Source organism: Castor canadensis, chromosome 1 (assembly GCF_047511655.1).
Source record: "Castor canadensis chromosome 1, mCasCan1.hap1v2, whole genome shotgun sequence".
NCBI classification, from domain to species: domain Eukaryota; kingdom Metazoa; phylum Chordata; class Mammalia; order Rodentia; family Castoridae; genus Castor; species Castor canadensis.
The window spans coordinates 186,101,792-186,109,948 of NC_133386.1; the positions used below are offsets into that span (position 1 = coordinate 186,101,792).

Below are 8,157 nucleotides of genomic sequence, written 5' to 3' on the forward strand. Positions count from 1 at the left end.
TTGTAAGAACAGATAAATAAAAGCAAATAAAAACAACAGTGTGTCCTGGAAGCTGGTTTATTGTGAACACATCCAAAAATGTGGGAAATGTGATTTTATTTTATCATGTTTACATAACCATTGAAAATTATTTCCATGCATTGAAACCTAAATCTATTTTACATTTTCTGTTTTGCAAAAGAGACAGAATTTCATTTCTCAACATTTTCTGACTTAATTTGGAATTTTATCTAGATTCAAAGTAAACAGATTTCATGAAGATTAATCAAAATAAGATCTTATTTTTTATAATATCTTCTCATGTATTTTTCCCTCATGAGTCAACATGCTTATCCATGCCCTAAATTATTTAGATCAAGTCCTCTTTATTGTTTCTCCACATGTTTCACATTAATACTTTAATTTTATGTGTTGTCAGGGGCCTCTAAGAAAGCAATTAAAATTAGAAACTCTTTTCTTCTACCCTTTTATTTATTCTGTAATAACTACTTAGGCCTTTGATATAGAAATAAAATACTCTTGAAAGAGATTTGAAAATCTTGTATAAGGTACAAAATTTAGCATAAAATTATAGGATAATATGGATTCATGTTAAATTTATATATTCACTTTTTCCTGAAAGAAATTTAAAGAAAATTTTTGACATTTGACTATCTATGCTATTATTTTTATTCTAAAGCATATTTGCATGAATTATTATACCCCTATGATTGTATACATCCTGTACTTAACAGTAAAGAATTATTGTATCATACTTCAATTAATAAGGCTTCTTTTGTGAAAATAAAAATGTCAATGAGTACATATTGTTAAAGTTTAATCTTGATAAAATGCCATGAGTTTGGCAGGATTATCCAATGTTAAAATTTCAAGAAACTAAGCATGAAAGAAGTGAAATTACTTTCCAAATTAAAAAATCAGGGTCAAAACAATAAGTTTTGTTCTCACGAACTTGAAGCTTTTTCTTCTTTTCTAACATTTTATAGATTTAAGAATGGCAGCTACATTTAAAACAGTGAGTGCAATATTAAAATTGACTTCAATATTAATGGATCTGCAAAAGAAATGTACATCTGAAAGAAGACTGAATGAGTAGCTGTGGTTTGGGTACATATAAAACAAGTGAAAAGAGTATTTTATGAAGAACAAACATATAAGCAAAGATCATGAACAGAGGATAGAAATCAACTTACATGTGTCAGTAAATATTTCATCTTCAATGGAGGTTAGTGGTAACATGATTATAAGAAGTTAAAGATAAAGTGAAAGAAGGTAAGAAAGGCAGATTCAGTCACTAATAAGAATGGTTATTAAATGATTAATTATTATGAAGAGAGACAGAAAAAGAGACTCCAGAGAAAAGATAGAATGAATTATATATAAAAATTATTCTGTCTTTCCACATGAAATGTAATAGATTTCTGGATTCTTGGCAAATAATTATTATTATTGCCCAAGTTTTTCAAAGGAGATGATATGTAACCTTCCAAAAAACACTTTTCATTGCAAAATCTACCAAAATAGTAAAGGAAACAATAAAAAATAATCAAAAGTTGTACACAAATATGAATTTTTCTTTCTTTGCATGAACTGACAGCTGTTTTTTCATTATAAAATACTATTAATTCAATGTGTAAAAGTATTATATCTTCTAGAAAGTATATAGAAAAATGTATGATTTTTGTAAATTCTTCATTAAATATATGAAGGATTAAATATGTAAATACCTGTATCTTAGTAGTGATATTATCCATATCAATTTAAAACACAAAAATTTTAGAACAACATTTAAGTGAACTGCAAGTTTTGAAAACACACAATCCTTCTATTATAAATTAAAGACACACTTACTCACTTATTAAAGATAAGTGAGTAAGACTCAACCTTATCTTGTTATTTTACTGTTCTTCCATTCCCATCTTCAGGCAACTTATTTACCACTAGAACCATCTCCATGTTGAAACTACAAATTTTGTTACTGAACTATTGCTTAGGAAATTATACTGGATCCCACCACTTTTCTGAGAGCTTCTTTCACATCTTTGTTTCTCAGGCTGTAGATCGGGGGTTCAACATGGGAATCACTACGGTGTAAAATACCGTAGTCACTTTATCAATATCCAAACTATTGCCAGAACTACGCTGGCAATAAATAAAAAGGATTGTTCCATGGAAGACAGTGATGGCTGTGAGGTGGGAGGCACAGGTAGAAAATGCTCTGTGTCTTCCCTCTGCAGAGCGCATCCTCAGGATGGTGATAAGAATAAACAAGTAGGAGGTCAGGATGATCACAATGGTAAGAGCCTCCTTGAAATTGACTACAATGAACACCAGCACCTCATTGATAGTGACATCAGAGCAAGCAAGACTTAAGAGAGGGAGTAGATCACAAAAGAAGTGGTTGATCACATTCAACTTGTAGGATGAAATCTCAAGGGCTAAGCATAAATGAATCAGAGCACACAGAGATGCATAGAGGTAGCAGCCAGATACCAACACCCCACAGAGCTTCTGGGACATAATGACTGTGTACGACAGAGGGTTACAGATGGCCACAAAGCAGTCATAGGCCATCACAGCCAGTAGGAAGACATCAGTGATTGCAAAAGTACAGAATAAATAGAATTGCACCATACATCCTAAGAAAGAAATGGCTTTGTCTTTACTCACAATGTTAGCCAGCATTTTTGGCATAATGACTGTGGAGTAGCATAAATCCACAGAGGACAAATGACTGAGGAAAAAGTACATGGGCGTGTGCAGTTGAGAGCTGAGCTGAATCAGTACGGCCATGCCCAGGTTGGAGAAGACTGTGACTCCATAGACAAGAAGGAAGAACAGGAAGAGGAAGGCTCTCAGCTCAGGGACATCTGATAATCCCAAGAGAATGAATTCAGTCACAGTGATGCAGTTTACAACATTGCCACTACTAGTCAAGTGAGTGAAAAATAATGATTAGTTATATATTTCTTCTGCTTAATCCAAGCAGTATAACAGCTTTTGAGATTCTGTAAAATATACACTATTTTGTTTAACCTATCAGTAACATATCAGCAGCAAAACAATCTACAATTCCATCATTAGAAAGTGTGAAAAATTACTTTTAAAATTAGTGCCTCATGAAGACCCTGTAGATATGAAATTGTTGATAATGAAAGAGGAAAATAAAAAACAAACCATGAAGGCTGAGCATGTTGGAGCATAATTGCAATCCTAACTATGTGGGAGGTGTAAGTAAGAGAACAGAGATTGGAGACCAGCATCAGGGTAATAGTGCAAGGCCCCAGGCAAACAATTAAAGAGCAAAAAAACTGGTTGAGGTTTGGCTCAAGTGTTAGCGTATTGGCAAGCACAAGGCCTTCTGTTCAATTCCAGTACCACCAAGGGGAAAATAACTCAGAAACCACAATAATTTTTATTTATCAAATTAGTAACATAATTTAATTCATTATAATCATAATTATGAAGCCCTATAATGACTCATAAAGATGGAACACTTACATAAATTTTTCTGTAAAAGCAATAAGCCAACATTTATTCAAATAATATAAACTAGATGATCTTAAATTAGGAAATCAGTGACATTAGAAAATTTTATTGCATTCAAAAACTTGTTGAAATACTATTCCAGTGATGCAAACTCTTGAGTGTACTATTAATAATAGAAACTAACATTCACAGTACAGACATTGTTAAACTATGTTACATCATATATAATATAGAAAATTACCATGATTTTGAAATTTTATTTTAGAAATACCTAATTTAGATAACCCTAGTAGACCTAATGCATACATGTTGGTATAATGAGTGTGTATTTGTAGAAGTGTAAACATAAACACACACATATAGATGATAGGTATATAGAGAGAGATATAGAGATGAGAGATAGACAGATATGTCATAAACTTAATTTGGCTACAACCCTGAAACATAAATAATTCATCTACATTGAAAAGAAAAAACAAGAAAAGGAAAGAAAAGACAAAAATAAGATGTTTGCTTATAAAAGAGAAGAATATCCTATTTGGAATTTTTCTTTCCAGTGTTCTATGCTGATATTGTGAAAAAGTCCATGGTAAACCCAGTCGAATCCAAAATGACTGATATCCATTCCTGATCAGAGGAAGTTCACAGGTCCTGACACCATGGTCAACTTGCAGACATATTAATTTAATGGCAAAATTAGGGAGGCAAATGGCACTAGTTAACTCATCTTTGGTCACAAATTATTAATTTCATGAAGAAAGTTTGCGTGGAAAAGTGTTGGAGGAGAAAGAGAGGAGAGAGACAGGAGAGAGAGAAAGAGAGACAGAGATACAGAGAGGAGAGAGAGAGAGAAAGAGAAATCTACCATTTTGTTTATTCTGTATATTTTAAACATGTTTATGTTTCCTATGAAAGAGGAAATGTTTATGATTTTTCTTTAACCGTCTTTCAGTAAAAAGACAAACTATTTTTAATACTAAATACACAAAATAAGGGTCCTTACAGGATTCTGTAATTAGAAGATGGTTGACTTAAATATATTTTAATGTAAATTTTCCTCAGAAAATATATTTACTTCCATTTTCAAGAAATTGGTATCTAGTTTTAGTAAACAAACCTGAGTTACACACTGTTGCTCCTTGGAACTGAAGATGTTAGATGTGTGTAGTACACAGAGACTTTATACTGTAAAATAAGCTCCTTGGAAATTGGTCCCTTGTGTAAAACAATTACTAATCTGCAAGATATAACAAATAACTAAAAATTGAACTGAAAACCTATGTCTGAAAAGACTCAATCTCTGTGGACAATTTGTTATAAAAATACTCTAATTTGGTGTTATATTGCATAGCAGAATGCATATGTTAAAGATGAATGTATTATATATTTCAAAATATCCAGAAGATATATTTTCAATGTTCTCACCATAAAAAGTGATAAGTGCTTGATGTGGTGAATATGTGAATTATCCAGTTTTGTTCATTACACAAAGAACACAAGCTTCAAAACATCATCCACATCCTCAAAATAGATATAATTTTTTTGTGTCTGATGAAAATATCACAAGAAGACAAAAATAGATTACATTAATTTGGGGATCTTTCTTAAAACTAAATCTACCTTATTCTAGATTCTATATATAATCATGGATTTCTACATACTGTTTTTGATTATATGACTCATAACTCATTACCATTTTGAAATGACATGAATAGTTCTCATGGAATTTCTTTTTTCATAATATTATAAAGCCTTTTAGCTTCCAGCAAGATAGACTATCCAATGAATCTACTGGTCAGTCAACTCTGATAATAGTGCACACATACTGGGCATTTGTTATGCTAGAATATATCTAAATCTTAACATTCGTTAATTAACTTATTTAATCTTCCTAACAATAAGACTAGAAACAGTTTTTGAGGCATTCTTGACTTTGTTTAGGGTACAAAATCACAAATGCCATGCAATATGATGCTACAGCAGGATTTAGCTTGCCCACAAACAGCCTTCTCCCAACTTCCCCTCACTTATGTGGTCACTTTTTCTTGACTCCTACCTCAGTCTAAATTGGGTTTACATGAATGTAAAATCATTGTACAAGAGATACAATTATAGAGAATGGCAGAGTGAGGATGCACATAGGAGGTCGTCGGGTCCATGATTGAACTTCACACTTAATATAAAAGCCCAAGAAGGTCGAACAATATGCTGTTTTGGGTAAGTCACTGATTACACTCGAAGGCTCTGTTCAGATGAAATTGACTGAACCTGAATACATGTCATTGATTCTGCAGAAGAGTCCAAGAAAATATATGGAAAATAATTAATTACCAGTTTGTCTAACTATAATACTTCATAATTATATTTCCCTATAATAGGATAACTTTCTACTATTCTATACTTTTGTTCCAACAGAGGACTGCATTGCTCATTTGTGATAGATACCAGAAATCCCACATTATTCAAGTAATTTCTAAAATTTTAAGATCAAGGAATGAATTTTCTAATTGCTTTCCAGTCTTTTCTATGTTACATTGAATAATGGGTAAAATGTAGACCCTAAAAAACTACTTGTTCAGTAAAAGAATGAAAAGAAAAACTTAGACACATTATTGTTTTTATGCTCATTTTACAGATGAGATAATGGAGACATGTCAGCTGTAATTTGAACAATGTTCAAAAAATTTGTAGGAAAAGCCAACATGCTGCTTCATGGCTTTTCCCACTTATGTAATTGTATGAAGAAAAGGAGAGACTCAGAGTCAGTGTCAGGACTGCATTTTCTCTAAAGTGTGTCCAATGCTAGATAGCACCAAATGGGACCATCCGCCAATCTCTGCATGATATAAATATTTTTCAATCTGGAATTAATAAATGTTCATGTGTTTGATTTAATGTGTTCCTTGAAATGTGAATATTGAATCTGATGAACTACTGTGCTAAAGTCTTTGTGAAAAACTGTACAAGTTGTTACCATGACAAGTAATGCTGAATCTCACTTTAGGTTATGAATTACCATCCTATACAAGGTTCAAAATATTCAATAAGAAGCACAATTTCATTATGTGTGTGTATTAATATCTGTCAATAATTAATAGAAGATCATTATAAAAATCAGTCTTGCATAATTGTTCTGTAAGATGAAAACTTTTATTAAATTTATTTTTTGTTTTTACAAAATAGTATCACCTTATTCTTCACTTAAAAAGATGGAATGCATATTGTGGGATTACAACCTGAGCCAAGCAGCAAACTCAATTGTAACAATGAGCACTATGTTATGAATAATATATCTTAACTGATTTTCTACATAACAACAAGGAAGGAAAAGGCTCACCATAAATGATGCTGTGGGGAGTACTGCATGTTTTGTGAAGTGATTTCGAAGATTACATTGTGAGCATTCATTTGGCGTATATATGCAAATAAAATAAAAACAAATAAATTTAAAATGTCATTTTTGCAAAGCTTATCATTTGTCTTATGATTTCAGAATCAGTAGGGTCTTTTAAATCGTTAAGAAAAACAATAAAACCATTTGGAAACATGAACAAAGTGCCTGAGCACATATTTCACAGAAACCAAATGAAAATATGATTGAAAATCAGATGTTTTCATCTTAACAAGTCTTTATTTCTCTGATGTTTCCATTCACTACGATGTTTTCTGAAGCCAAATATGATTACAGAATTGTTTTTTTTTTTTAGCTTCCTTGGTGAACTACTTCCTTTGATTACATCATTTTATGTAGGAAAATACATGAAATAGAGAATATGTAGCCTGAGGATTCAGTTGATTATGCCCTTTTTCAAACTCTACCGTTTTTTTTTTTCCCAACACTTCTAAAGCTATTTTATTTGTTTATTTATCTATGCAGAGTATTGCTGCATAACCCAAACTGACCTCAAACTCAAGATCTCCTTGCCTTAGGTTGTGTTAGCAATAATGGCGCTGATAGGTTTTGGTTCTTACTGCACCCTTAAGCTTCTGTTTTCCAGGGCCACAGTCCTGCCTCAAGTCTAGCTTGAATCCTCCTTCTGCCCCAACCTCCAATCACTATGAACCGTAAGATCCTAAGGAATCAGATCATGCTGAGTCCCACTGAGGGGTATTTAAGCCCCTGCCCTTCCTGCTTCTCTCTCTCTGGCTCTCTTGTCTCTCTCCCTCTCCCACCCAGCAATAAAGAATCTCTTGGCCACGTGGTCACTTTTTGGGCCTATATTTCCTTACAGGTTCCAACTGCCATAGGTGCCAAATTTCCAGCTCCTTGCCAAACTCTGAACCAGCCCTTCTATTCCATCAGATGACCATGATCACCAACCACTAAAAACTTAATATTGATATCCAAAATTTCTTTTGAAATATACATCCCAGTAGTGTCTAATCTTAGTAGCTTTGAGTAACAGCCAAGTAAAATAAAAAGCTAAGAAACTGTGGGGAAGGTGTTAACTTTGCCATATGGTTTGGCAATAGGGAACTGTCCTTGTCTGGATCATAAATAATATTTACCACCTTTTGTCACATTCAGTTAGTTCAATGAGATGAAAACAGTGAGTTTTAGTGCTTTATTGTTTAGATAAAGAGAGATTTACAGCTCACACTTGATGATGAGGAAAGAGGTAAGACTTCTTTCTTGTGTGAAAAAGTGTTGGGTCTGCTCTCCTTTCC

At 32.6% G+C, this 8,157-nt stretch overlaps 1 pseudogene; it reads right to left on the minus strand.

Moving 5' to 3' along the window:
- Positions 1–1,990: 1,990 nt before the first annotated feature.
- Positions 1,991–6,897, minus strand: LOC141413875 (olfactory receptor 5L1-like; annotated as a pseudogene).
- Positions 6,898–8,157: the final 1,260 nt, after the last annotated feature.